Raw genomic sequence first — 26,604 nt, forward strand, 5'->3', positions numbered from 1 at the left:
AGCCACAGTTCACCTTTCAAACCCACTTACTGACGTGAAAGCAATGAGACGCCGTTAGCACCCTACAAAAGTGGCAGCGGTGGGATTCGAACCCACGCCTCCGGAGAGACTGGAGCCTTAAACCAGCGCCTTGGACCGCTAGGCCACGCTACCCTGAGGGGGTGTATCCCCCTCCCACTTCTCCTCTATTGTAACATCCTCCCTCCCTCCCATTGACGTGTTCTCGTCCCACCCCACTAACTCTGCCACCGACACCTTGCTAACCACTTTAACTGCATCACTTGACTCTCTCTGTCCCCTGTCTACCAGGCCTGCACGATCTTCTCCCCCCTGCCCGTGGCTTACGGATGTTATTCGTGAAGAACGGTCCACCCTTCGAGCAGCTGAGAGGAGATGGCGCAAGTCCAAAGACGGTCTGGACCTTGATAAGTATCACTCCCTCCTCAAATCCTTCTCTTCTCACATAACTGGTGCCAAAACCCTCTACTTTCTTAACAAAATTAACTCCGCTTCAAACCCCCACAAACTTTTCTCTACCTTCTCCACCCTTCTTAACCCACCTCCCCCACCCCCTCCCTCCACCCTGACAGCAGACGACTTCTCCTCTTTCTTTGAGAAAAAAGTCGCCGACATTAGCAGTCGGTTCCCTAAACCCACCCTTCCTACCCCCTCACCCTCCATTTCTGACCCAACTAAATGTCTAAACTCCTTCTCTCCCCTGTCCGAGGCAGAGCTCTCTGACCTCATTCTCTCTCATCGCCCCACCTCCTGTCCCCTTGATCCTGTCCCCTCCCCTCTCTTTCAAACCATCTCCCCCTCTATCATAACTTTTCTGCTCCATGTTCTAAACTCCTCTCTTACCTCTGGCACCTTCCCCTCTGCCTTCAAACAGGCCAGAGTTACCCCTTTACTCAAAAAACCCTCCCTTAACCCTGCCGTCCTCCAGAACTACAGACCGGTATCATTGTTGCCCTTCTTTTCTAAAACAATTGAACGTGCTGTATCTAACCAACTGTCTAACTTCCTTTCTCAGAACAAACTGCTCGACCCCAACCAATCGGGCTTCAAGACCGGCCACTCCACAGAGACTGCCCTCCTTTCAGTCACCACTGCCCTCCAGTCTGCCAGAGCGGCTTCCAGGTCATCCGTCATCATTCTGCTGGACCTTTCTGCGGCGTTTGATACGGTTAACCACCAGATCCTGCTCTCCACACTTTCTGAGATGGGCATCACTGGCACTGCACTCCAGTGGATCTCATCCTACCTGTCGGGAAGATCCTACCAGGTCTCCTGGGGAGGCAAACTGTCAGGCCCACGCCAGCTCTCCACTGGTGTCCCACAGGGCTCCGTCCTTGGTCCCCTCCTCTTCTCTCTGTCCACCACCTCACTTGGACCAATCATCACCTCCCATGGCTTCTCCTACCACTGCTACGCTGACGACACGCAGCTGTACCTGTCATTCCCTCCGACCGATCCGGGGATCTCAGCTAGGATTGAGGCCTGCCTCGCAGACATCTCCGCCTGGATGACTGAGCACCATCTCCAGCTGAACCTTGCCAAAACAGAACTTCTCATCATCCCGGCCAAACCCTCCATCTCCCATGACTTCTCAATCACCCTGGGATCTGCGACGGTGACCCCCTCATCCTCTGCCAGGAACCTTGGGGTGACCATGGACGACGAGCTCTCCCTCACGGCCCACATTGCTGCGGTCTCCCGGTCGTGTAGATTCACCCTCTACAACATCCGGAAGATCAGGAGATACCTGTCTGAGCATTCCACCCAGCTGCTTGTCCAAGCACTTGTCCTCTCCAAGTTGGACTACTGCAACTCGCTGCTCGCCGGTCTCCCATCATGCGCAACCCGCCCTCTTCAGAGAATTCAGAACGCAGCGGCCCGTCTAGTCTACAATCTACCCAGACGCTCCCACGTTACCCCGCTCCTCATCTCCCTCCACTGGCTACCCATAACGGCCCGCATCAGATTCAAGACCCTGGTACTGACCTTCCGAGCAGTGAATGGAACTGCGCCCGACTACATCAAGTCTCTCCTGCAGCCTTACACCCCCACCCGCCACCTACGGTCTTCTTCAGACAACCGCCTGGTGGTCCCACCTCTCAAGACCGCCCGGTCCCAGCACAAGCTCTTCTCCTGCCTGGCACCCCAGTGGTGGAATCAACTCCCCACCTCCATCAGAGACACGGACTGTCTCTCCACCTTCAAGAGAAGGCTCAAGACGCACTTGTTCCAGGAGTACAATGGTACTTAGGAATGGTTTGCTGAATCCAACGCTAGTTTCCTCAAGGTTCACAATGACTCTTGCTTAGACTGTTGCTCTTGTTGGTTAGTGGTAGCTGATTTAAACTGTTGTATTCTTCTTTTTTAGTTAATCCTATTTTTATTGCTTTCCTACAGGTACACCTGCACTTAGAGATCAATGTTGTGTAATTTTAACTTGTTTAACTACATGCTCTTATGGTCTCTTCCCTTTAGCACTATTTTTTGGTTGTTCACAATATGTATTTCTTGTCTTTGACTACCCGCAATGCTGTGGGGCTATCTTGTTGTTATTATCAGTGACCTATGCACTTTGTGAAGCTCTCTCTTGGAAGTCGCTTTGGACAAAAGCGTCTGCTAAATGAATAAATGTACCCCGTTGTCAACTGTTGGCCAGCCGAGCTCGAACCGAAGCTGATCGATCGTCCAGGAGCTCACGTGACTATATCTAATGCCCGCAAGCAGTGGAATGACACCAGATAAAACACATCTTTCTCAAGGTTCTGAATTGGCCGGGAATCGAACCCGGGTTAACTGCTTGGAAGGCAGCTATGCTTGCCACTATGCCACCAATGCCCACAACATCCTCCATGATCGCACAGCTTTTCGAGCCACGGTTCGATTTTTCACACCACCTACTGACGTCCAACTAGTAAGAGATTGCCATAAACCTGGTTTATACTTCTGTCGAGTTTGGAACACTTGGCCTAATCCGGATGTGCTCGACCGTCACAAGAGACGAAATGCCTCTCACACTTTGTATTGTCTGGTGATGGAGCCACTATACCTACGATGCCCCAAGAAAGCATCAACGACAACATGTCGAGCCATAATTCAACTTTAAAACCCACTTACTGACTTGAAAGCAACGAGACGGCATTAGCACCCTACAAAAGTGGCAGCAGTCGGATTCGAACCCACGCCTCCGGAGAGACTGGAGCTTTAATCCAGCGCCTTGGACCGCTCGGCCACGCTACCCCGTTGTCAGCTGTTGGCCAGCCGAGCTCGAACTGAAGCTGATCGATACTGAACTAGTAACAGATTGCCCTAAACCTGGTTTATACTTCTGTCGAGTTTGGAACACTTGGCCTACTCCGGATGTGTTCGACCGTCACAAGAGACGAAATGCCTCTTCACGGTTTGTATTGTCTGGTGATGGAGCCACTATACCTACGATGCCCCAAGAAAGCATCAACGACAACACGTCGAGCCACAGTTCACCTTTCAAACCCACTTACTGACGTGAAAGCAACGAGACGCCGTTAGCACCCTACAAAACTGGCAGCGGTGGGATTCGAACCCACGCCTCCGGAGAGACTGGAGCCTTAATCCAGCACCTTGGACCACTGGGCCACGCTACCCCGTTGTCAACTGTTGGCCAGCCGAGCTCGAACCGAAGCTGATCGATCGTCCAGGAGCTCACGTGACTATATCTAATGCCCGCAAGCAGTGGAATGACACCAGATAAAACACATTTTTCTCAAGGTTCTGCATTGGCCGGGAATCAAACCCGGGTCAACTGCTTGGAAGGCAGCTATGCTTGCCACTATACCACCAATGCCCACGACATCCTCCATGATCGCACAGCTTTTCGAGCCACGGTTCGATTTTTCACACCACCTACTGAGGTCCAACTAGTAAGAGATTGCCATAAACCTGGTTTATACTTCTGTCGAGTTTGGAACACTTGGCCTAATCCGGATGTGCTCGACCGTCACAAGAGACGAAATGCCTCTCACACTTTGTATTGTCTGGTGATGGAGCCACTATACCTACGATGCCCCAAGAAAGCATCAACGACAACATGTCGAGCCATAATTCAACTTTAAAACCCACTTACTGACTTGAAAGCAACGAGACGGCATTATCACCCTACAAAAATGGCAGAAGTCGGATTCTAACCCACGCCTCCGGAGAGACTGGAGCCTAAATCCAGCGCCTTGGACGGCTCGGCCACGCTACCCCGTTGTCAGCTGTTGGCCACCCGAGCTTCTCCCAAAACTGATCGATACTGAACTAGTAACAGATTGCCCTAAACCTGGTTTATACTTCTGTCGAGTTTGGAACACTTGGCCTACTCCGGATGTGTTCGACCGTCACAAGAGACGAAATGCCTCTTCACGGTTTGTATTGTCTGGTGATGGAGCCACTATACCTACGATGCCCCAAGAAAGCATCAACGACAACAAAACACAACACGTCGAGCCACAGTTCACCTTTCAAACCCACTTACTGACTTGAAAGCAATGAGACGGCGTTAGCACCCTACAAAAGTGGCAGCGGTGGGATTCGAACCCACGCCTCCGGAGAGACTGGAGCCTTAATCCAGCGCCTTGGACCGCTCGGCCACGCTACCCCGTTGTCAACTGTTGGCCAGCCGAGCTCGAACCGAAGCTGATCGATCGTCCAGGAGCTCACGTGACTATATCTAATGCCCGCAAGCAGTGGAATGACACCAGATAAAACACATTTTTCTCAAGGTTCTGCATTGGCCGGGAATCGAACCCGGGTCAACTGCTTGGAAGGCAGCTATGCTTGCCACTATACCACCAATGCCCACGACATCCTCCATGATCGCACAGCTTTTCGAGCCACGGTTCGATTTTTCACACCACCTACTGACGTCCAACTAGTAATTGATTGCCCTAAAACTGGTTTATACTTCTGTCGAGTTTGGAACACTTGGCCTAATCCGGATGTGCTCGACCGTCACAAGAGACGAAATGCCTCTCACACTTTGTATTGTCTGGTGATGGAGCCACTATACCTACGATGCCCCAAGAAAGCATCAACGACAACACGTCGAGCCACAGTTCACCTTTCAAACCCACTTACTGACTTGAAAGCAACGAGACGGCGTTAGCACCCTACAAAACTGGCAGCGGTGGGATTTGAACCCACGCCTCCGGAGAGACTGGAGCCTAAATCCAGCGCCTTGGACGGCTCGGCCACGCTACCCCGTTGTCAACTGTTGGCCAGCCGAGCTCCAACCGAAGCTGATCGATCGTCCAGGAGCTCACGTGACTAGTCTAATGCCCGCAAGCAGTGGAATGACACCAGATAAAACACATCTTTCTCAAGGTTCTGCATTGGCCGGGAATCGAACCCAGGTCAACTGCTTGGAAGGCAGCTATGCTTGCCACTATACCACCAATGCCCACGACATCCTCCATGATCGCACAGCTTTTCGAGCCACGGTTCGATTTTTCACACCACCTACTGACGTCCAACTAGTAAGAGATTGCCATAAACCTGGTTTATACTTCTGTCGAGTTTGGAACACTTGGCCTAATCCGGATGTGCTCGACCGTCACAAGAGACGAAATGCCTCTCACACTTTGTATTGTCTGGTGATGGAGCCACTATACCTACGATGCCCCAAGAAAGCATCAACGACAACACATTGAGACACAGTTCACCTTTCAAACCCACTTACTGACGTGAAAGCAATGAGACGCCGTTAGCACCCTACTAAATCGGCAGCGGTGGGATTCGAACCCACGCCTCCGGAGAGACTGGAGCCTTAATCCAGCGCCTTCGACCGCTCGGCCACGCTACCCCGTTGTCAGCTGTTGGCCAGCCGAGCTCAAACCGAAGCTGATCGATCGTCCAGGAGCTCACGTGACTATATCTAATGCCCGCAATTAGTGGAATGACACCAGATAAAACACATCTTTCTCAAGGTTCTGTATTGGCCGGGAATCGAACCCGGGTCAACTGCTTGGAAGGCAGCTATGCTTGCCACTATACCACCAATGGCCACGACATCCTCCATGATCGCACAGCTTTTCGAGCCACGGTTCGATTTTTCACACCACCTACTGACGTCCAACTAGTAAGAGTTTGCCATAAACCTGGTTTATACTTCTGTCGAGTTTGGAACACTTGGCCTAATCCGGATTTGCTCGACCGTCACAAGAGACGAAATGCCTCTAACACTTTGTATTGTCTGGTGATGGAGCCACTATACCTACGATGCCCCAAGAAAGCATCAACGACAACACAACACAACACGTCGAGCCACAGTTCACCTTTCAAACCCACTTACTGACGTGAAAGCAATGAGACGCCGTTAGCACCCTACAAAAGTGGCAGCGGTGGGATTCGAACCCATGCCTCCGGAGAGACTGGAGCCTAAATCCAGCACCTTGGACCGCTCGGCCACGCTACCCCGTTGTCAACTGTTGGCCAGCCGAGCTCCAACCGAAGCTGATCGATCGTCCAGGAGCTCACGTGACTAGTCTAATGCCCGCAAGCAGTGGAATGACACCAGATAAAACACATCTTTCTCAAGGTTCTGCATTGGCCGGGAATCGAACCCGGGTCAACTGCTTGGAAGGCAGCTATGCTTGCCACTATACCACCAATGCCCACGACATCTTCCATGATCGCACAGCATTTCGAGCCACGGTTCGACTTTTCACACCACCTACTGACGTCCAACTAGTAATTGATTGCCCTAAAACTGGTTTATACTTCTGTCGAGTTTGGAACACTTGGCCTAATCCGGATGTGCTCGACCGTCACAAGAGACGAAATGCCTCTCACACTTTGTATTGTCTGGTGATGGAGCCACTATACCTACCATGCCCCAAGATAGCATCAACGACAACATGTCGAGCCACAGTTCACCTTTCAAACCCACTTACTGACTTGAAAGCAACGAGACGGCGTTAGCACCCTACAAAACTGGCAGCGTTGGGATTCGAACCCACGCCTCCGGAGAGACTGGAGCCTAAATCCAGCACCTTGGACCGCTCGGCCACGCTACCCCGTTTTCAACTGTTGGCCAGCCGAGCTCCAACCGAAGCTGATCGATCGTCCAGGAGCTCACGTGACTAGTCTAATGCCTGCAAGCAGTGGAATGACACCAGATAAAACACATCTTTCTCAAGGTTCTGCATTGGCCGGGAATCTAACCCGGGTCAACTGCTTGGAAGGCAGCTATGCTTGCCACTATACCACCAATGCCCACGACATCCTCCATGATCGCACAGCTTTTCGAGCCACGGTTCGATTTTTCACACCACTACTGACGTCCAACTAGTAAGAGTTTGGCATAAACCTGGTTTATACTTCTGTCGAGTTTGGAACACTTGGCCTAATCCGGATGTGCTCGACCGTCACAAGAGACGAAATGCCTCTCACACTTTGTATTGTCTGGTGATGGAGCCACTATACCTACGATGCCCCAAGAAAGCATCAACGACAACATGTCGAGCCACAGTTCACCTCTCTAAGATCTCAAAATGCCGGCTATCTGGTAATACCCAAAGTTAAGAAAAAAACTGCTGGAGGTAGGGCGTTCTCATATAGAGCACCTCTTCTTTGGAACAAATTACCCATCTCAATTAAGGAAGCTGATACTGTCTCGACATTTAAAACTAGATTAAAAACGTTCTTGTTTAGTCAATTCTATGATTGTTAAAGGGAAGTATGTGTGTACTTTCTATGTAAACCTGGGATGTGTGCTTGCCTATGTGTGTATCACATGTAACTTTTAAATTTTAATTATAGCTTATGTTCACATTGCCCAGCTAGATGTTACAAATAAAGTAAACCTGTTACTGTATATTGTTAGTATTATTATTATTATAGTTCCGTTGCTGTATATTGTCACTGTTATAGTTTTTATTACTAGTTGGAGACAACGGGGGACTGGCTGTTTTCATCCTTATTCGTATAAGTATAACCTACTTTAGAGTTCTTTCCCCTGGAACAGATTTCATGTTCCAACTGAGGGGGGCTGTCGTTGTTTTGGTGTGTGGGGCTGCATCAAATACCCTTTTTGCTCTGTTAAATTGCTGCACTAGTCCACACTTGACCGGTGGGGATCTCATTCTATTTTGACTGTAACTGTTAGCTGCTCCTGGCATTCTCTAATCCCTGCTCTCCTCTCTGTCCCCCCCCCACACATTCCCTGTGGTGTGGGGGGTTTGAGCTGTCAGGACCTGCTTGGTCGTCGGTCTGCCAACGCTGAACCAGGTCGTCACCCGGAATCCAGTCTCCATGACGGCCAACAGCGAGTTTCCCGGTCCCATCCAACGTCTATAAAGCCGAACAATGGATTTTGGTGTTTCAAAACCCATTGACACTGTATGACTATGTTTAGCTTGTGTTCTGCTCCTCTCTCTTACCAACCGTCTCTGGAGGAGGGGATCCCTCTCTGAATTGCTCCTCCCAAGGTTTCTTCCATTTTTTCTCCCGGTGGGAGTTTTTCTGGGAGTTTTTCCTTGTCTTCCTTGAGGGTTTAGGTTGGTTGAGGGGCAGTTCTATGGGCGCATGTGAAGCCCTCTGTGACATGCTTGCGTGTAAAAAGGGCTATACAAATAAATTTGATTTGATTTGAAAGCAGCAACGAAAACACAACACGTCGAGGCACAGTTCACCTTTCAAACCCACTTACTGACGTGAAAGCAAGGAGACGGCGTTAACACCCTACAAAAGTGGCAGTGGTGGGATTCAAACCCACGCCTCCAGAGAGACTGGAGCTTAAATCCAGCACCTTGGACCGCTCGGCCAAGCTACCCCGTTGTCAGCCGTTGGCCACCCGAGCTTTTCCCAAAACTGATCGATACTGAACTAGTAACAGATTTCCCCAAACCTGGTTAATGCTTCTGTCGAGTTTGGAACACTTGGCCTAATCTGGATGTGTTCGACCGTCACAGGAGACGAAATGCCTCTTCACGGTTTGTATTGTATGCGGATGGAGCCACTATACCTACGATGCCCCAAGAAAGCATCAACGAAAACACAACACGTCAAGCCACAGTTCACCTTTCAAACCCACTTACTGACGTGAAAGCAACGAGACGGCGTTAGCACCCTACAAAAGTGGCTCTGGTGGGATTCGAACCCATGCCTCCAGAGAGACTGGAGCCTAAATCCAGCGCCTTGGACCGCTCGGCCAAGCTACCCCGTTGTCAGCCGTTGGCCACCCGAGCTTTTCCCAAAACTGATCGATACTGAACTCGTAACAGATTTCCCCAAACCTGGTTAATGCTTCTGTCGAGTTTGGAACACTTGGTCTAATCTGGATGTGTTCGACCGTCACAGGAGACGAAATGCCTCTTCACGGTTTGTATTGTATGCGGATGGAGCCACTATACCTACGATGCCCCAAGAAAGCATCAACGACCGCACAACATGTCGAGCCACAGTTCAACTTTCAAACCCACTTTCTGACGTGAAAGCAACGAGACGGCGTTAGCACCCTGCAAAACTGACAGCGATGGGATTCGAACCCACGCCTCCGGAGAGACTGGAGCCTAAATCCAGCGCCTTGGACCGCTCGGCCACGCTACCCCGTTGTCAACTGTTGGCCAGCCGAGCTCCAACCGAAGCTGATCGATCATCCAGGAGCTCACGTGACTAGTCTAATGCCCGCAAGCAGTGGAATGACACCAGATAAAACACATCTTTCTCAAGGTTATGCATTGGCCGGGAATCGAACCCGGGTCAACTGCTTGGAAGGCAGCTACGCTTGCCACTATACCACCAATGCCCACAACATCCTCCATGATCGCACAGTATTTCGAGCCACGGTTCGATTTTTCACACCACCTACTGACGTCCAACTAGTAAGAGATTGCCATAAACCTGGTTTATACTTCTGTCGAGTTTGGAACACTTGGCCTAATCCGGATGTGCTCGACCGTCACAAGAGACGAAATGCCTCTCACACTTTGTATTGTCTGGTGATGGAGCCACTATACCTACGATGCCCCAAGAAAGCATCAACGACAACATGTCGAGCCATAATTCAACTTTCAAACCCACTTACTGACTTGAAAGCAACGAGACGGCATTATCACCCTACAAAAATGGCAGCAGTCGGATTCTAACCCACGCCTCCGGAGAGACTGGAGCCTAAATCCAGCGCCTTGGACGGCTCGGCCACGCTACCCCGTTGTCAGCTGTTGGCCACCCGAGCTTCTCCCAAAACTGATCGATACTGAACTAGTAACAGATTGCCCTAAACCTGGTTTATACTTCTGTCGAGTTTGGAACACTTGGCCTTCTCCGGATGTGTTCGACCGTCACAAGAGACGAAATACCTCTTCACGGTTTGTATTGTCTGGTGATGGAGCCACTATACCTACGATGCCCCAAGAAAGCATCAACGACAACACAACACAACACGTCGAGCCACAGTTCACCTTTCAAACCCACTTACTGACGTGAAAGCAATGAGACGCCGTTAGCACCCTACAAAAGTGGCAGCGGTGGGATTCGAACCCACGCCTCCGGAGAGACTGGAGCCTAAATCCAGCACCTTGGACCGCTCGGCCACGCTACCCCGTTGTCAGCTGTTGGCCACCCGAGCTTCTCCCAAAACTGATCGATACTGAACTAGTAACAGATTGCCCTAAACCTGGTTTATACTTCTGTCGAGTTTGGAACACTTGGCCTTCTCCGGATGTGTTCGACCGTCACAAGAGACGAAATACCTCTTCACGGTTTGTATTGTCTGGTGATGGAGCCACTATACCTACGATGCCCCAAGAAAGCATCAACGACAACACAACACAACACGTCGAGCCACAGTTCACCTTTCAAACCCACTTACTGACGTGAAAGCAACGAGACGGCGTTAGCACCCTACAAAAGTGGCTCTGGTGGGATTCGAACCCATGCCTCCAGAGAGACTGGAGCCTAAATCCAGCGCCTTGGACCGCTCGGCCAAGCTACCCCGTTGTCAGCCGTTGGCCACCCGAGCTTTTCCCAAAACTGATCGATACTGAACTCGTAACAGATTTCCCCAAACCTGGTTAATGCTTCTGTCGAGTTTGGAACACTTGGTCTAATCTGGATGTGTTCGACCGTCACAGGAGACGAAATGCCTCTTCACGGTTTGTATTGTATGCGGATGGAGCCACTATACCTACGATGCCCCAAGAAAGCATCAACGACCGCACAACATGTCGAGCCACAGTTCAACTTTCAAACCCACTTTCTGACGTGAAAGCAACGAGACGGCGTTAGCACCCTGCAAAACTGACAGCGATGGGATTCGAACCCACGCCTCCGGAGAGACTGGAGCCTAAATCCAGCGCCTTGGACCGCTCGGCCACGCTACCCCGTTGTCAACTGTTGGCCAGCCGAGCTCCAACCGAAGCTGATCGATCATCCAGGAGCTCACGTGACTAGTCTAATGCCCGCAAGCAGTGGAATGACACCAGATAAAACACATCTTTCTCAAGGTTATGCATTGGCCGGGAATCGAACCCGGGTCAACTGCTTGGAAGGCAGCTACGCTTGCCACTATACCACCAATGCCCACAACATCCTCCATGATCGCACAGTATTTCGAGCCACGGTTCGATTTTTCACACCACCTACTGACGTCCAACTAGTAAGAGATTGCCATAAACCTGGTTTATACTTCTGTCGAGTTTGGAACACTTGGCCTAATCCGGATGTGCTCGACCGTCACAAGAGACGAAATGCCTCTCACACTTTGTATTGTCTGGTGATGGAGCCACTATACCTACGATGCCCCAAGAAAGCATCAACGACAACATGTCGAGCCATAATTCAACTTTCAAACCCACTTACTGACTTGAAAGCAACGAGACGGCATTATCACCCTACAAAAATGGCAGCAGTCGGATTCTAACCCACGCCTCCGGAGAGACTGGAGCCTAAATCCAGCGCCTTGGACGGCTCGGCCACGCTACCCCGTTGTCAGCTGTTGGCCACCCGAGCTTCTCCCAAAACTGATCGATACTGAACTAGTAACAGATTGCCCTAAACCTGGTTTATACTTCTGTCGAGTTTGGAACACTTGGCCTTCTCCGGATGTGTTCGACCGTCACAAGAGACGAAATACCTCTTCACGGTTTGTATTGTCTGGTGATGGAGCCACTATACCTACGATGCCCCAAGAAAGCATCAACGACAACACAACACAACACGTCGAGCCACAGTTCACCTTTCAAACCCACTTACTGACGTGAAAGCAATGAGACGCCGTTAGCACCCTACAAAAGTGGCAGCGGTGGGATTCGAACCCACGCCTCCGGAGAGACTGGAGCCTAAATCCAGCACCTTGGACCGCTCGGCCACGCTACCCCGTTGTCAGCTGTTGGCCACCCGAGCTTCTCCCAAAACTGATCGATACTGAACTAGTAACAGATTGCCCTAAACCTGGTTTATACTTCTGTCGAGTTTGGAACACTTGGCCTTCTCCGGATGTGTTCGACCGTCACAAGAGACGAAATACCTCTTCACGGTTTGTATTGTCTGGTGATGGAGCCACTATACCTACGATGCCCCAAGAAAGCATCAACGACAACACAACACAACACGTCGAGCCACAGTTCACCTTTCAAACCCACTTACTGACGTGAAAGCAATGAGACGCCGTTAGCACCCTACAAAAGTGGCAGCGGTGGGATTCGAACCCACGCCTCCGGAGAGACTGGAGCCTTAATCCAGCGCCTTGGACCGCTCGGCCACGCTACCCCGTTGTCAACTGTTGGCCAGCCGAGCTCGAACCGAAGCTGATCGATCGTCCAGGAGCTCACGTGACTATATCTAATGCCCGCAAGCAGTGGAATGACACCAGATAAAACACATTTTTCTCAAGGTTCTGCATTGGCCGGGAATCGAACCCAGGTCAACTGCTTGGAAGGCAGCTATGCTTGCCACTATACCACCAATGCCCACGACATCCTCCATGATCGCACAGCTTTTCGAGCCACGGTTCGATTTTTCACACCACCTACTGACGTCCAACTAGTAAGAGATTGCCATAAACCTGGTTTATACTTCTGTCGAGTTTGGAAAACTTAGCCTAATCCGGATGTGCTCGACCGTCACAAGAGACGAAATGCCTCTCACACTTTGTATTGTCTGGTGATGGAGCCACTATACCTACGATGCCCCAAGAAAGCATCAACGACAACATTTCGAGCCACAGTTCACCTTTAAAACCCACTTACTGACTTGAAAGCAACGAGACGGCATTAGCACCCTACAAAAGTGGCAGCAGTCGGATTCGAACCCACGCCTCCGGAGAGACTGGAGCCTAAATCCAGCGCCTTGGACCGCTCGGCCACGCTACCCCGTTGTCAGTTGTTGGCCACCCGAGCTTCTCCCAAAACTGATCGATACAGAACTAGTAACAGATTGCCCTAAACCTGGTTTATACTTCTGTCGAGTTTGGAACACTTGGCCTAATCCGGATGTGCTCGACCGTCACAAGAGACGAAATGCCTCTCACACTTTGTATTGTCTGGTGATGGAGCCACTATACCTACGATGCCCCAAGAAAGCATCAACGACAACACAACACAACGAGCCACAGTTCACCTTTCAAACCCACTTACTGACGTGAAAGCAAGGAGACGGCGTTAGCACACTGCAAAAATGGCAGCAGTCGGATTCGAACCCACGCCTCCGGAGAGACTGGAGCCTAAATCCAGCGGCTTGGACCGCTCGGCCACGCTACCCCGTTGTCAGTTGTTGGCCACCCGAGCTTCTCCCAAAACTGATCGATACTGAACTAGTAACAGATTGCCCTAAACCTGGTTTATACTTCTGTCGAGTTTGGAACACTTGGCCTAATCCGGATGTGCTCGACCGTCACAAGAGACGAAATGCCTCTCACACTTTGTATTGTCTGGTGATGGAGCCACTATACCTACGATGCCCCAAGAAAGCATCAACGACAACATGTCGAGCCACAGTTCACCTTTCAAACCCACATACTGACGTGAAAGCAATGAGACGCCGTTAGCACCCTACAAAAGTGGCAGCGGTGGGATTCGAACCCACGCCTCCGGAGAGACTGGAGCCTTAATCCAGCGCCTTGGACCGCTCGGCCAGGCTACCCCGTTGTCAACTGTTGGCCAGCCGAGCTCCAACCGAAGCTGATCGATCGTCCAGGAGCTCACGTGACTAGTCTAATGCCCGCAAGCAGTGGAATGACACCAGATAAAACACATCTTTCTCAAGGTTCTGCATTGGCCTGGAATCGAACCCGGGTCAACTGCTTGGAAGGCAGCTATGCTTGCCACTATACCACCAATGCCCACGACATCCTCCATGATCGCACAGCATTTCGAGCCACGGTTCGACTTTTCACACCACCTACTGACGTCCAACTAGTAATTGATTGCCCTAAAACTGGTTTATACTTCTGTCGAGTTTGGAACACTTGGCCTAATCCGGATGTGCTCGACCGTCACAAGAGACGAAATGCCTCTCACACTTTGTATTGTCTGGTGATGGAGCCACTATACCTACGATGCCCCAAGAAAGCATCAACGACAACATGTCGAGCCACAGTTCACCTTTAAAACCCACTTACTGACTTGAAAGCAACGAGACGGCATTAGTACCCTACAAAAGTGGCAGCAGTCGGATTCGAACCCACGCCTCCGGAGAGACTGGAGCCTAAATCCAGCGCCTTGGACCGCTCGGCCACGCTACCCCGTTGCAGGCTGTTGGCCAGCCGAGCTCAAACCGAAGCTGATCGATTGTCCAGGAGCTCACGTGACTATATCTAATGCCCGCAAGCAGTGGAATGACACCAGATAAAACACATCTTTCTCAAGGTTCTGCATTGGCCGGGAATCGAACCCGGGTCAACTGCTTGGAAGGCAGATATGCTTGCCACTATACCACCAATGCCCACGACATCCTCCATGATCGCACAGCTTTTTGAGCCACGGTTCGATTTTTCACACCACCTACTGACGTCCAACTAGTAAGAGTTTGCCATAAACCTGGTTTATACTTCTGTCGAGTTTGGAACACTTGGCCTAATCCGGATGTGCTCGACCGTCACAAGAGACGAAATGCCTCTCACACTTTGTATTGTCTGGTGATGGAGCCACTATACCTACGATGCCCCAAGAAAGCATCAACGACAACATGTCGAGCCACAGTTCACCTTTCAAACCCACTTACTGACATGAAAGCAACGAGACGGCGTTAGCACCTTACTAAAGTGGCAGCGGTGGGATTCGAACCCACGCCTCCGGAGAGACTGGAGCCTAAATCCAGCGCCTTGGACCGCTCGGCCACGCTACCCCGTTGCAGGCTGTTGGCCAGCCGAGCTCAAACCGAAGCTGATCGATTGTCCAGGAGCTCACGTGACTATATCTAATGCCCGCAAGCAGTGGAATGACACCAGATAAAACACATCTTTCTCAAGGTTCTGCATTGGCCGGGAATCGAACCCGGGTCAACTGCTTGGAAGGCAGATATGCTTGCCACTATACCACCAATGCCCACGACATCCTCCATGATCGCACAGCATTTCGAGCCACGGTTCGACTTTTCACACCACCTACTGACGTCCAACTAGTAATTGATTGCCCTAAAACTGGTTTATACTTCTGTCGAGTTTGGAACACTTGGCCTAATCCGGATGTGCTCGACCGTCACAAGAGACGAAATGCCTCTCACACTTTGTATTGTCTGGTGATGGAGCCACTATACCTACGATGCCCCAAGAAAGCATCAACGACAACATGTCGAGCCACAGTTCACCTTTAAAACCCACTTACTGACTTGAAAGCAACGAGACGGCATTAGTACCCTACAAAAGTGGCAGCAGTCGGATTCGAACCCACGCCTCCGGAGAGACTGGAGCCTAAATCCAGCGCCTTGGACCGCTCGGCCACGCTACCCCCGTTGCAGGCTGTTGGCCAGCCGAGCTCAAACCGAAGCTGATCGATTGTCCAGGAGCTCACGTGACTATATCTAATGCCCGCAAGCAGTGGAATGACACCAGATAAAACACATCTTTCTCAAGGTTCTGCATTGGCCGGGAATCGAACCCGGGTCAACTGCTTGGAAGGCAGATATGCTTGCCACTATACCACCAATGCCCACGACATCCTCCATGATCGCACAGCTTTTTGAGCCACGGTTCGATTTTTCACACCACCTACTGACGTCCAACTAGTAAGAGTTTGCCATAAACCTGGTTTATACTTCTGTCGAGTTTGGAACACTTGGCCTAATCCGGATGTGCTCGACCGTCACAAGAGACGAAATGCCTCTCACACTTTGTATTGTCTGGTGATGGAGCCACTATACCTACGATGCCCCAAGAAAGCATCAACGACAACATGTCGAGCCACAGTTCACCTTTCAAACCCACTTACTGACATGAAAGCAACGAGACGGCGTTAGCACCTTACTAAAGTGGCAGCGGTGGGATTCGAACCCACGCCTCCGGAGAGACTGGAGCCTTAATCCAGCGCCTTGGACCGCTCGGCCACGCTACCCCGTTGTCAGCTGTTGGCCAGCCGAGCTCAAACCGAAGCTGATCGATCGTCCAGGAGCTCACGTGACTATATCTAATGCCCGCAAGCAGTGGAATGACACCAGATAAAACACATCTTTCTCAAGGTTCTGCATTGGCCGGGAATCGAACCCGGGTCAACTGCTTGGAAGGCAGATATGCTTGCCACTATACCACCAATGCCCACGACATCCTCCATGATCGCACAGCTTTTCGAGCCACGGTTCGATTTTTCACACCACCTACTGACGTCCAACTAGTAAGAGTTTGCCATAAACCTGGTTTATACTTCTGTCGAGTTTGGAACACTTGGCCTAATCCGGATGTGCTCGACCGTCACAAGAGACGAAATGCCTCTCACACTTTGTATTGTCTGGTGATGGAGCCACTATACCTACGATGCCCCAAGAAAGCATCAACGACAACATGTCGAGCCACAGTTCACCTTTCAAACCCACTTACTGACATGAAAGCAACGAGACGGCGTTAGCACCCTACAAAACTGGCAGCGGTGGGATTCGAACCCACGCCTCCGGAGAGACTGGAGCCTAAATCCAGCACCTTGGACCGCTCGGCCACGCTACCCCGTTGTCAACTGTTGGCCAGCCGAGCTCCAACCGAAGCTGATCGATCGTCCAGGAGCTCACGTGAGTAGTCTAATGCCCGCAAGCAGTGGAATGACACCAGATAAAACACATCTTTCTCAAGGTTCTGCATTGGCCGGGAATCGAACCCGGGTCAACTGCTTGGAAGGCAGCTATGCTTGCCACTATACCACCAATGCCCACGACATCCTCCATGATCGCACAGCTTTTCGAGCCACGGTTCGATTTTTCACACCACCTACTGACGTCCAACTAGTAAGAGATTGCCATAAACCTGCACACTTTGTATTGTCTGGTGATGGAGCCACTATACCTACGATGCCCCAAGAAAGCATCAACGACAACATGTCGAGCCACAGCTCACCTTTAAAACCCACTTACTGACTTGAAAGCAACGAGACGGCATTAGCACCCTACAAAAGTGGCAGCAGTCGGATTTGAACCCACGCCTCCGGAGAGACTGGAGCCTAAATCCAGCGCCTTGGACCGCTCGGCCACGCTACCCCCCGTTGTCAGCTGTTGGCCACCCGAGCTTCTCCCAAAACTGATCGATACTGAACTAGTAACAGATTGCCCTAAACCTGGTTTATACTTCTGTCGAGTTTGGAACACTTGGCCTACTCCGGATGTGTTCGACCTTCACAAGAGACGAAATGCCTCTTCACGGTTTGTATTGTCTGGTGATGGAGCCACTATACCTACGATGCCCCAAGAAAGCATCAACGACAACACAACACAACGAGCCACAGTTCACCTTTCAAACCCACTTACTGACGTGAAAGCAATGAGACGCCGTTAGCACCCTACAAAAGTGGCAGCGGTGGGATTCGAACCCACGCCTCCGGAGAGACTGGAGCCTTAATCCAGCGCCTTGGTGTTGGAGAAATTGAAGATGTAACACATTTATCCTGTATAAGAATGATTCTGTGTTCAGCATTCCTTGTGTGTAGAGAGAAGCCTACCCCCAAATCTGGACTTTGGGTAACATGAGGCATACGTAAACAAGGTGACCTGGGCTGACCACTCTCTCTTACTGAAGAGGCCATAAAAGATGTCTGGCCTTATCTGTGTTGGGTGAATCATGTGGTCAAGCTTACAGGGGTCAAAAGGCACACACACGCACACACTCAAGCACGCACACACTCAAACACGCACGCACACACGCGCGCGCCAGGTCTATGCAAGGAGCCAATGAAGAAGAGCAATGGAACATTTGCATGCCTTTGTCTTAACCAATGACTGTAAAGGGCGGTTCTGCTTAAATAGCTAGCTAGCGCAACATGCTAGCGGACAAACTTGTAGCACAATGGGGTGTGATGTTTTGTCTCCTTGTGGGCCGGCCACAAGCAATAAAGCTTTCTTAAACTTGTTCACCGACTGACTGTGCAATGCTTGATAGATTAATACTTCTGACACAATGGTCCTTCGAGCCGGATTCCAACATCCATTCCACCATCCAGAACCCAAGAACCAAGAACTAAAATCGTGCAGACGTGCATGACAATGGAGAACCTCGCAGCAAAAATGGCTGTTTAAAAAGAGGCCAGTTTTTTGGGGGGGGAGGGGATGGTGGAAAGGTGACGGATTTCTGGACTAGCTAAGAGGCACAGCTTTCGATGGACAAGGTAAGAATGAAATTGTATATATATATAGTCGAATTTTGTGCTCCAAATTGATTTTTTAAAAAACTCCATAGTGTAGTTATTAAAGCACTCTGGTCCCTATCAGCTAAGACCTGTTGGAAACCCAGTGCAGCGAGTGGGGTGTCATATTTACTGAGACCCGTGATCTGTGACGCATTGGGAGCAGATAGATCGGTGAAGTAAATAGACTGTATGTTTTGCTAAGAAATGGAACAGAATCAGTTACGGCCTGACCGACCAGAACTGAGATATTTGAAATATATCTGAGTTTGGTGGTAGTTAAATACCTAACCAAATGGAAAGATTATTGCTGATTTCTGTGGGAATGCCATTGCAGTAAAACAGAGTTGGATGAAATACTCCGCTGTGAAGTCGTGAACTAAACTCACAATGGATCCTGACCTGTAAATGTATATTGGTTGAAATTGACATAATAACTGATTGTTATTGCTGATGAATTGGGAATTGTAATCTACACATGGTAAAGGCGTTTGACATGCCATTAGAGAGTGGAGTTCTACATAAGTGCGTTTATTGTTGCTGAAATGTGTTTGTTTTGATAGATCTGGGTCTGGTGGTAGACACGTGCCTTACAAACATGTGTTATTAAATCCTAGCCAAACGAACAGGTTGAAAAGGCCTGGGCGACCAGGACTCAGATGTATGTGTGAACATAAGATAGGACTTTTCAGTGTACAATGCAGAATTTGGACTCTCGATTTTTAAGTTAAAGATAAATTAGACGTGCAGTTCTATCATCTACATTTGCTTAATTCAGATCCAGTTGTGAGATGGTGCAGGCTAATCACAGAAGCCACGTTTACTAACATATGGCGCCGGGGGTACCGGGAACAGCGTAGTAACCTATTTTGCTAAATTCTGTAGAAAGCCATTGAGGTAAATGGGCCGTCCACAGTCGCTGTGAGAAGACTACAGGATTAAATGACTCCGTGCGCACGTAAAAGATAGTACTACATTAGTCGACGAGGACTAATTATATTAGTCGATGAGGACTAATTGTATAATTGTATAAACCGCGGACCTATTGTGTATATATAACCATGGTTAATTGTTTTAAAAGTTGTACAGAGGAATTGTGAAATGCTTAGAAATATGGAAACCAAAATTCAAGTTCAATGGTGAAATTGAAGTTCCAATTGTTTAAGTTAAAGAGTAGTGAAGAGAATGTGGTAATTTTTGTTTCAAATGTGTCTAAAAGAAGGCTGACATGATTCTAGTGAATTTGCCAATCCGCTGTCTGTTGAACAAAGTCTTTTACAAATTGTTGGGATCTGAGAGGAAAAGATCCAAGCTGTGACTTTGTTAGCTAATGGCTAATGGTGAAAACATAGAGAAAGTGCATTTTGCCAGAGATTTTGCTCTGTCCTGAGACCAAGGAGAGTCCAGGAAGTTGAATTTGCAACTATGGCAACAACATTTGTAGCTAACAAACTTGCATACAGACTCAACAGCGATGGCGGCGGGTACAGGCTAGTAAAGGTATTGCAGCTTGACATTTGAGATCCAGATGAGTAACCACATGACGCATGCGCAGACTAATAAGAAATTGAGAGATTGAAAATACGCAAATTTAGAGAAATAGATGAATTTGGAGCGAATTTACACATTAATTTGGTTACTTTTGAAATATATTAAGTGAAGAGTAGCCTATTTTGATACATTTGCTAACAAGGTTTTTGGTTGTTCGAGTACATTTTACATGAGTTTCAGAAATTCCGAGGAAAGGTGGGGGCTAAGAGTCCCGTTACGTTGAAGTTTTGCAAAGGTGATCCCAGAGGGTAATTCTGCATAATTATGTGAGTATTAATGCTGAGAGATGTGTCCGTTTGGAAGAATTCGAAGTTTGGTGGTTAACAAATGCATGATAAACATTTGTTGTAATTCCTAGCCAAACAGGGAGGTTTTTTGAAGCCTTTCCGACCAGAACTTGTATTTAAAAGCGTCATATCTTTGATGTGTTATGGTATTCAATAAGAATGCAGAAATTGAACCCCTGGTTTATAAATTGGTTCCAATACAATCGCAAGAGTTATAGAGCAAAATTAAGTGAATAGAAGGTAAACGCCAACCATCTGTGTTGTTCAAAGAGGGAAAAAAAAAGGTTTTTGCTTGTTCCAGAGTGCGCTGTTTGTTTGATTCGAGTTTGAAGCGGGCGCTGATGGATACAATGTGCTAGATTTGAGTCATTCAAGTAAAAACTAAAAGTAATTAAGTAAGAAGAGTGTTACATTAAACCATATAGGCTACAAACTACAAAATATTCCAATTAAATATCTTAATTTGGAGTTTTTGGTCCGCATAAATTAGATTTGAAGAATTGTCCGTGCATAATGCATGTTGTGGGCGTAATGGCTGGTAAATATAGGAATATTCAAAGGAGTATTCTCTGTATGCTTTGATAAGACTTTTGAGAAGTTAAAGAATAAGGTTTTTGTTTTACGGGCTTATGGTACTCATGTTAAATTGTGAATTTAAAGGTTTAAAAAGAAAAAGGGCGAATTTATATTTTCTTTTGTCTTAAGGACATTAAGACATGGTTGACGTGATTACGGAGCATAATACTGGCATGAGTGACTAAGGTCTGGGAGCAGTTTTAACTGTCCGAACATTGATTTGATGAAACAACATTATGATAACGATAGTTTAAAGCAAATTAAAATGTGGCTCAGAGAATTAGTAGAAGGCTAATTTTGAAATCAAAGGCGAAATTAAGTCAATAATTGCAACCTTGTGTGTTATAGGGAACTTATGGGAAGTTTGCGTTTAGACAGGAAGGTTGTTTTTATTTGGCGAAGGAATGTTTTGTTTAAGGATTTGATTTAATTTGAAATTGTAACTTTAGTAGCTACATCTGATTATAATAACCACTTGCACATCAAATATCCATTGACATGGAATCAATTGGTGGCACTTTTCCAGTTGGGTTATTTTGAAGCTGTGTTTTCACAAATGTTTTATTTTGGTTTGAAGAAATGTATGTAAAACATTATGAGGAAATGATTTGAAAGTTACATAAAAGATTGGTTTAAGAGGTTCATGGAAGGTTATAAAATGAAACAGGAGAACGTTTTGTGGTTGTGAAGAGATGATTGGTTTAAACACTTTGATGTTCTGAAAAGGGAACTATGCATATACTTTAGGTATATGGGAAAACATTTAAAATCAAAATAGTAAAATGTAGGATTTTTAAGAGTTTTGATAAAGGTATTGGATGCAATTTAGTTATGAAATGAGAAAGAGAAAATAACTAAAATGTATTTTTATTTTGAGTTTTATTGTAATTTGGCTTTAAGTTTGATTGCATGTTTTATCAGGAGCCTGACACAATGTTTTGGATAAACAGTTAGGCTGTGATAAGGTTGTATTAATAAATGGTATTAGTGCATAAGGAGGGTTATAATAACCTTTGTTCTGAAATAATTTGGGAAGACTCATAAGTCTGATAAATTGTGGTTATGATGGTTTGTGCTAATTAGCTTGTTTTGGACTGCAGCCAAAGCAAGTTATGAAGTTCTACCTATCTGACCTTTATGGAAAATATATTTGAAAAAAGTTTTGTTAAACGCTACATTGGGAACATTATGTGGTCTATATTTTCATTTGAGAAACATACAGATTGAATTCTGGTTTGGGATAATGACAATGGTTTTATCATATCTTTAACAAAAAGAGGTGTGATTTGGTTAAACAGAGAATTTAAAATGATATCGGTCTTAAACTTACCGGGTTTGAAAGAAAGAAAAGGTTTTTGGAGTGAAAGAAATTAGACTAACAGTTGATTTTGTTTAAAAGGGAACAAAGAAACAGATTTCTAGACATCAGTAATAGGAGTTGAATATCAAATGATGAGGTATTGTCTTGTTATACATGTTTGTTCAACAATGGATAAATAAGAGTTTTGAATAACTTGTGTTGGTTCTACTAGAAGTAATCCAAATTCCTGATGAAGTGGATCAAAAAGTTAACCGATTTTATACAAAATGCTAACTAGAAAAGAGATCTTCTGCTAAATTCTGTTCCAGGTGAAGCAGTAAACCAAAGAGTGGATGAGTCAAACCAGGAGGTTGGGTATTGATTAAAGTTATCAAAAAGAAATAACTGGTCCAGCCCAGGTGGGAGGGACCGTATCAGGTACTACTCACCACACCCACTGCAGTCAAAATAGCAGAGAGGACGTCTTGGATGCATTTGTCACATTGTAAGGAAGGGACATTGATACAGGGACAGATTAGTTACTCACCACAGTCTTGAGGCACAAGTCTGACTACAAAGGGGAGTCATTCTCTTAAAGAACGGCGCGTCTCAAACTCAGTGAAGAAATCAACGGCCAACAGAGACATAGGGTGTAGGCTAAAAAGATAGGAGACAGTAAGCAGGGAAAGGTAGAAAGGATGGGTGACCTATTTCCTCATCCGTAGTATTGTGACCTTCGTGGTACCATATGTAGCTTACTGTTGCTAATATTCATAATAGTCTTCCCTATACTATGGTTTGAAAAGGTGATTGCTCCTGTATGATGCCACTAGTGGAAACAATAAGACAGATAAAGACAACACCGCTGAGACGAGCAAAACGAACTAGTATTAAGAACTGGATTTAATGACTGAAAATTAGTGGTTGGAATGGATAATGTTTACTTTGCTGTTCCCTATGGTTAAAAGATGCAATCTTTTAACCTCAGTGACTATCTACAAGGAAAGATGGCGATTGTGAAAAATGTGTTTGGTCTACTAAAAGTTCATACTGATAACATAGATTTTATTTTTCTGGGAATGCTAAAGCAGATGTGGCAGCAAAAGAGGCAGCCATACAGGTGTCTTAACATTAGGAAAGGTATAATGTGGATGAGACTGTCTTGAGAGAAATGCAAGGAGTGTCACAAATGATGGGTTGTGTAAATTCACAGGAGGAACTTATGTTACTGAAGAATCTATTTCGTTATGCTATAATATTGAGCCATGAGATTGATCATGTCTCAACAGGAGGGAATGATAACGAAAGAGTGTTCACAGTATATGGATTTGCAAACTATTCAAGGAAACTTTAAGACAAAACTTTTTTAGCATACTTTGAGAGAGAACAAGATATGCATGAACTTTATTGAGCTAAAGAAATGTAAAGATTCAGGAATGGACCAACGACGAGTCAGTTGCCTTCAACTGACCTCTGTGAGAATGTAATTTTAATTACTGTGTAGTCTACTTTGTTCTGAAATTCGCAGACAGGAGAGAGATGCTGTCTCAATCCAGTGAGAGGTCCCTGACCTAAGGAGACTGGATTGTGGTGACGGATTTGACACGTTAAGTCCTGGAAAATGACCCAAGGTGAACAGGGTCATTCCTGGCTAGTTTCAGAGAGGAAATGGCATGGTACACGTGAGTCAAGCGTGCACTTTGTTTGATGATGGCAAAATAAGGAAAACAGTGCGTTGAGGTTGCCGTTTTGATCAACTAGACTACATTTTCTATGAGAAGATTACACAATCACCATGCACACAATCATGGCATCAGTTTCAGGAAATTGGACTTTGAGAAACAAGGGGAATTGTCTTGAGAATGATGTTCCGTTTTGGATGTTGAAATATGTAGGAACTACATGGTGCTATGACTACAGATATGATTTAACTGTTTAATTGATAACAATGCAAATGTTAAACAGATTCAGAAGTGTTGTTTTAATCTTGAGATACGTAAGAAACTTTTCTGTGGAATAAAATTTAGGTACAAACACTCCTATCATGATACGTTCTACCAGTTATGTAAAGATGTCCAGTTGATATGTTATGTTCCAGGGCAGAAGTTTGAATGTTTTGAGAACAGTTATTGACTGTCGGAAGAGGAGATAACAATACTGTGACCATGATACTACAATACTTCATTTATATGACTTGATTAAGTATTATTTGGGAGTTGCATTAAAGCTTGATGTTTTGCTTTTGAGAAACTTGGTTGCATCACAGAAAGTTGATATTAATTTGAAAACAGAAATTGAGAACATGTAAGGAGATTTCAGGAGATGTGCAAAAGTGATCTTTTATCATGAAGAGGTTGTAAAAGAGTTAGCAGGAGGCTGGAGAGAAATGTCTGTTGATTTAGAGTCCTGACTGCGCTGTAGGAGATCACCTTCGGGGGAGGGTGAGCTTCTTTTGCCATCTATAAAATGGAGATAAGTTGTGGGAGAGTGCATTTGGAGACAGAATCTGGGGTGACTTAAGGGTTAAACAGGTTTTTGTTTGGTTAACTGAGGTTTATGACTCCCTGACTTGGACAGAAATGCTTATCACCTAACCTGGAGAGGAAGAGCACAATCAGGGCCTGTCTTAGAAAAACCTGACTGACAGTCTACTGAATGTTTGATGGTTTTAGAGATGACCAGGTAGACAACAAGTAGGCATGTTCTTATATCCTGATAATTTCTGTATTGAATTCTTTGTTGCAATCTTTGTTTCTATTTGATTTTGTGTGAAGGAGATCTGAGATGAGGTCCAACTCATCAGACGTCAAATGACCATTCTGCTAAGTGATGACGGGTTTTACCCAATACCATGGGCTACCGTCATGTCCAAGCATTCACACTGCTAGACTATAATGCTGTGTAGTCTTATTGAATATTACACATTTTTGATTTTATGAATTATTTTTATTTTATGTATTTTTGATTTTATTGACTGTGTGTAGGCGTGGCTTTGGAATGACACATTTTATTCAGGATAAACAGGAGGGATATGTTGGAGAAATTGAAGATGTAACACATTTATCCTGTATAAGAATGATTCTGTGTTCAGCATTCCTTGTGTGTAGAGAGAAGCCTACCCCCAAATCTGGACTTTGGGTAACATGAGGCATACGTAAACAAGGTGACCTGGGCTGACCACTCTCTCTTACTGGAGAGGCCATAAAAGATGTCTGGCCTTATCTGTGTTGGGTGAATCATGTGGTCAAGCTTACAGGGGTCAAAAGGCACACACACGCACACACTCAAGCACGCACACACTCAAACACGCACGCACACACGCGCGCGCCAGGTCTATGCAAGGAGCCAATGAAGAAGAGCAATGGAACATTTGCATGCCTTTGTCTTAACCAATGACTGTAAAGGGCGGTTCTGCTTAAATAGCTAGCTAGCGCAACATGCTAGCGGACAAACTTGTAGCACAATGGGGTGTGATGTTTTGTCTCCTTGTGGGCCGGCCACAAGCAATAAAGCTTTCTTAAACTTGTTCACCGACTGACTGTGCAATGCTTGATAGATTAATACTTCTGACACTTGGACCGCTAGGCCACGCTACCCCGTTGTCAACTGTTGGCCAGCCGAGCTCGAACCGAAGCTGATCGATCGTCCAGGAGCTCACGTGACTATATCTAATGCCCGCAAGCAGTGGAATGACACCAGATAAAACACATTTTTCTCAAGGTTCTGCATTGGCCGGGAAACGAACCCAGGTCAACTGCTTGGAAGGCAGCTATGCTTGCCACTATACCACCAATGCCCACGACATCCTCCATGATCGCACAACTTTTCGAGCCACGGTTCGATTTTTCACACCACCTACTGACGTCCAACTAGTAAGAGATTGCCATAAACCTGGTTTATACTTCTGTCGAGTTTGGAACACTTGACCTAATCCGGATGTGCTCGACCGTCACAAGAGACGAAATGCCTCTCACACTTTGTATTGTCTGGTGATGGAGCCACTATACCTACGATGCCCCAAGAAAGCATCAACGACAACATGTCGAGCCATAATTCAACTTTAAAACCCACTTACTGACTTGAAAGCAACGAGACGGCGTTA

The 26,604-nt window shown here is 47.0% G+C and overlaps 29 non-coding genes across 29 annotated transcripts; all 29 read right to left on the reverse strand.

Moving 5' to 3' along the window:
• Window positions 1-71: 71 nt before the first annotated feature.
• trnal-aag lies at window positions 72-153 on the reverse strand. Its single transcript has one exon. It is a non-coding gene; the product is annotated as a tRNA-Leu (tRNA).
• Window positions 154-3,173: 3,020 nt separating this feature from the next.
• On the reverse strand, window positions 3,174-3,255 carry trnaf-aaa. The gene has a single exon. It is a non-coding gene; the product is annotated as a tRNA-Phe (tRNA).
• A 301-nt stretch (window positions 3,256-3,556) lies between these two features.
• On the reverse strand, window positions 3,557-3,638 carry trnal-aag. The gene has a single exon. It is a non-coding gene; the product is annotated as a tRNA-Leu (tRNA).
• A 128-nt stretch (window positions 3,639-3,766) lies between these two features.
• trnag-ucc lies at window positions 3,767-3,838 on the reverse strand. Its single transcript has one exon. It is a non-coding gene; the product is annotated as a tRNA-Gly (tRNA).
• A 713-nt stretch (window positions 3,839-4,551) lies between these two features.
• trnal-aag lies at window positions 4,552-4,633 on the reverse strand. The gene has a single exon. It is a non-coding gene; the product is annotated as a tRNA-Leu (tRNA).
• Window positions 4,634-4,761: 128 nt separating this feature from the next.
• trnag-ucc lies at window positions 4,762-4,833 on the reverse strand. Its single transcript has one exon. It is a non-coding gene; the product is annotated as a tRNA-Gly (tRNA).
• A 320-nt stretch (window positions 4,834-5,153) lies between these two features.
• trnal-uag lies at window positions 5,154-5,235 on the reverse strand. Its single transcript has one exon. It is a non-coding gene; the product is annotated as a tRNA-Leu (tRNA).
• Window positions 5,236-5,362: 127 nt separating this feature from the next.
• Window positions 5,363-5,434, reverse strand: trnag-ucc. Its single transcript has one exon. It is a non-coding gene; the product is annotated as a tRNA-Gly (tRNA).
• Window positions 5,435-5,754: 320 nt separating this feature from the next.
• Window positions 5,755-5,836, reverse strand: trnal-aag. Its single transcript has one exon. It is a non-coding gene; the product is annotated as a tRNA-Leu (tRNA).
• Window positions 5,837-6,366: 530 nt separating this feature from the next.
• Window positions 6,367-6,448, reverse strand: trnal-uag. Its single transcript has one exon. It is a non-coding gene; the product is annotated as a tRNA-Leu (tRNA).
• A 127-nt stretch (window positions 6,449-6,575) lies between these two features.
• trnag-ucc lies at window positions 6,576-6,647 on the reverse strand. The gene has a single exon. It is a non-coding gene; the product is annotated as a tRNA-Gly (tRNA).
• A 320-nt stretch (window positions 6,648-6,967) lies between these two features.
• On the reverse strand, window positions 6,968-7,049 carry trnal-uag. Its single transcript has one exon. It is a non-coding gene; the product is annotated as a tRNA-Leu (tRNA).
• Window positions 7,050-9,500: 2,451 nt separating this feature from the next.
• trnal-uag lies at window positions 9,501-9,582 on the reverse strand. Its single transcript has one exon. It is a non-coding gene; the product is annotated as a tRNA-Leu (tRNA).
• A 127-nt stretch (window positions 9,583-9,709) lies between these two features.
• Window positions 9,710-9,781, reverse strand: trnag-ucc. The gene has a single exon. It is a non-coding gene; the product is annotated as a tRNA-Gly (tRNA).
• A 713-nt stretch (window positions 9,782-10,494) lies between these two features.
• Window positions 10,495-10,576, reverse strand: trnal-uag. Its single transcript has one exon. It is a non-coding gene; the product is annotated as a tRNA-Leu (tRNA).
• Window positions 10,577-11,275: 699 nt separating this feature from the next.
• trnal-uag lies at window positions 11,276-11,357 on the reverse strand. Its single transcript has one exon. It is a non-coding gene; the product is annotated as a tRNA-Leu (tRNA).
• Window positions 11,358-11,484: 127 nt separating this feature from the next.
• trnag-ucc lies at window positions 11,485-11,556 on the reverse strand. Its single transcript has one exon. It is a non-coding gene; the product is annotated as a tRNA-Gly (tRNA).
• A 713-nt stretch (window positions 11,557-12,269) lies between these two features.
• On the reverse strand, window positions 12,270-12,351 carry trnal-uag. Its single transcript has one exon. It is a non-coding gene; the product is annotated as a tRNA-Leu (tRNA).
• Window positions 12,352-12,662: 311 nt separating this feature from the next.
• trnal-aag lies at window positions 12,663-12,744 on the reverse strand. Its single transcript has one exon. It is a non-coding gene; the product is annotated as a tRNA-Leu (tRNA).
• A 128-nt stretch (window positions 12,745-12,872) lies between these two features.
• trnag-ucc lies at window positions 12,873-12,944 on the reverse strand. The gene has a single exon. It is a non-coding gene; the product is annotated as a tRNA-Gly (tRNA).
• Window positions 12,945-14,033: 1,089 nt separating this feature from the next.
• Window positions 14,034-14,115, reverse strand: trnal-aag. Its single transcript has one exon. It is a non-coding gene; the product is annotated as a tRNA-Leu (tRNA).
• A 729-nt stretch (window positions 14,116-14,844) lies between these two features.
• Window positions 14,845-14,916, reverse strand: trnag-ucc. Its single transcript has one exon. It is a non-coding gene; the product is annotated as a tRNA-Gly (tRNA).
• A 320-nt stretch (window positions 14,917-15,236) lies between these two features.
• On the reverse strand, window positions 15,237-15,318 carry trnal-uag. The gene has a single exon. It is a non-coding gene; the product is annotated as a tRNA-Leu (tRNA).
• Window positions 15,319-15,446: 128 nt separating this feature from the next.
• On the reverse strand, window positions 15,447-15,518 carry trnag-ucc. Its single transcript has one exon. It is a non-coding gene; the product is annotated as a tRNA-Gly (tRNA).
• Window positions 15,519-16,049: 531 nt separating this feature from the next.
• trnag-ucc lies at window positions 16,050-16,121 on the reverse strand. The gene has a single exon. It is a non-coding gene; the product is annotated as a tRNA-Gly (tRNA).
• Window positions 16,122-16,441: 320 nt separating this feature from the next.
• Window positions 16,442-16,523, reverse strand: trnal-aag. Its single transcript has one exon. It is a non-coding gene; the product is annotated as a tRNA-Leu (tRNA).
• Window positions 16,524-16,651: 128 nt separating this feature from the next.
• trnag-ucc lies at window positions 16,652-16,723 on the reverse strand. The gene has a single exon. It is a non-coding gene; the product is annotated as a tRNA-Gly (tRNA).
• A 320-nt stretch (window positions 16,724-17,043) lies between these two features.
• Window positions 17,044-17,125, reverse strand: trnal-uag. The gene has a single exon. It is a non-coding gene; the product is annotated as a tRNA-Leu (tRNA).
• Window positions 17,126-17,252: 127 nt separating this feature from the next.
• On the reverse strand, window positions 17,253-17,324 carry trnag-ucc. The gene has a single exon. It is a non-coding gene; the product is annotated as a tRNA-Gly (tRNA).
• Between the last annotated feature and the right edge of the window lie 9,280 nt (window positions 17,325-26,604).

The sequence above is a fragment of the Hypomesus transpacificus genome, unplaced genomic scaffold (genome assembly GCF_021917145.1).
Source record: "Hypomesus transpacificus isolate Combined female unplaced genomic scaffold, fHypTra1 scaffold_188, whole genome shotgun sequence".
Taxonomy (NCBI): Eukaryota; Metazoa; Chordata; class Actinopteri; order Osmeriformes; family Osmeridae; genus Hypomesus; species Hypomesus transpacificus.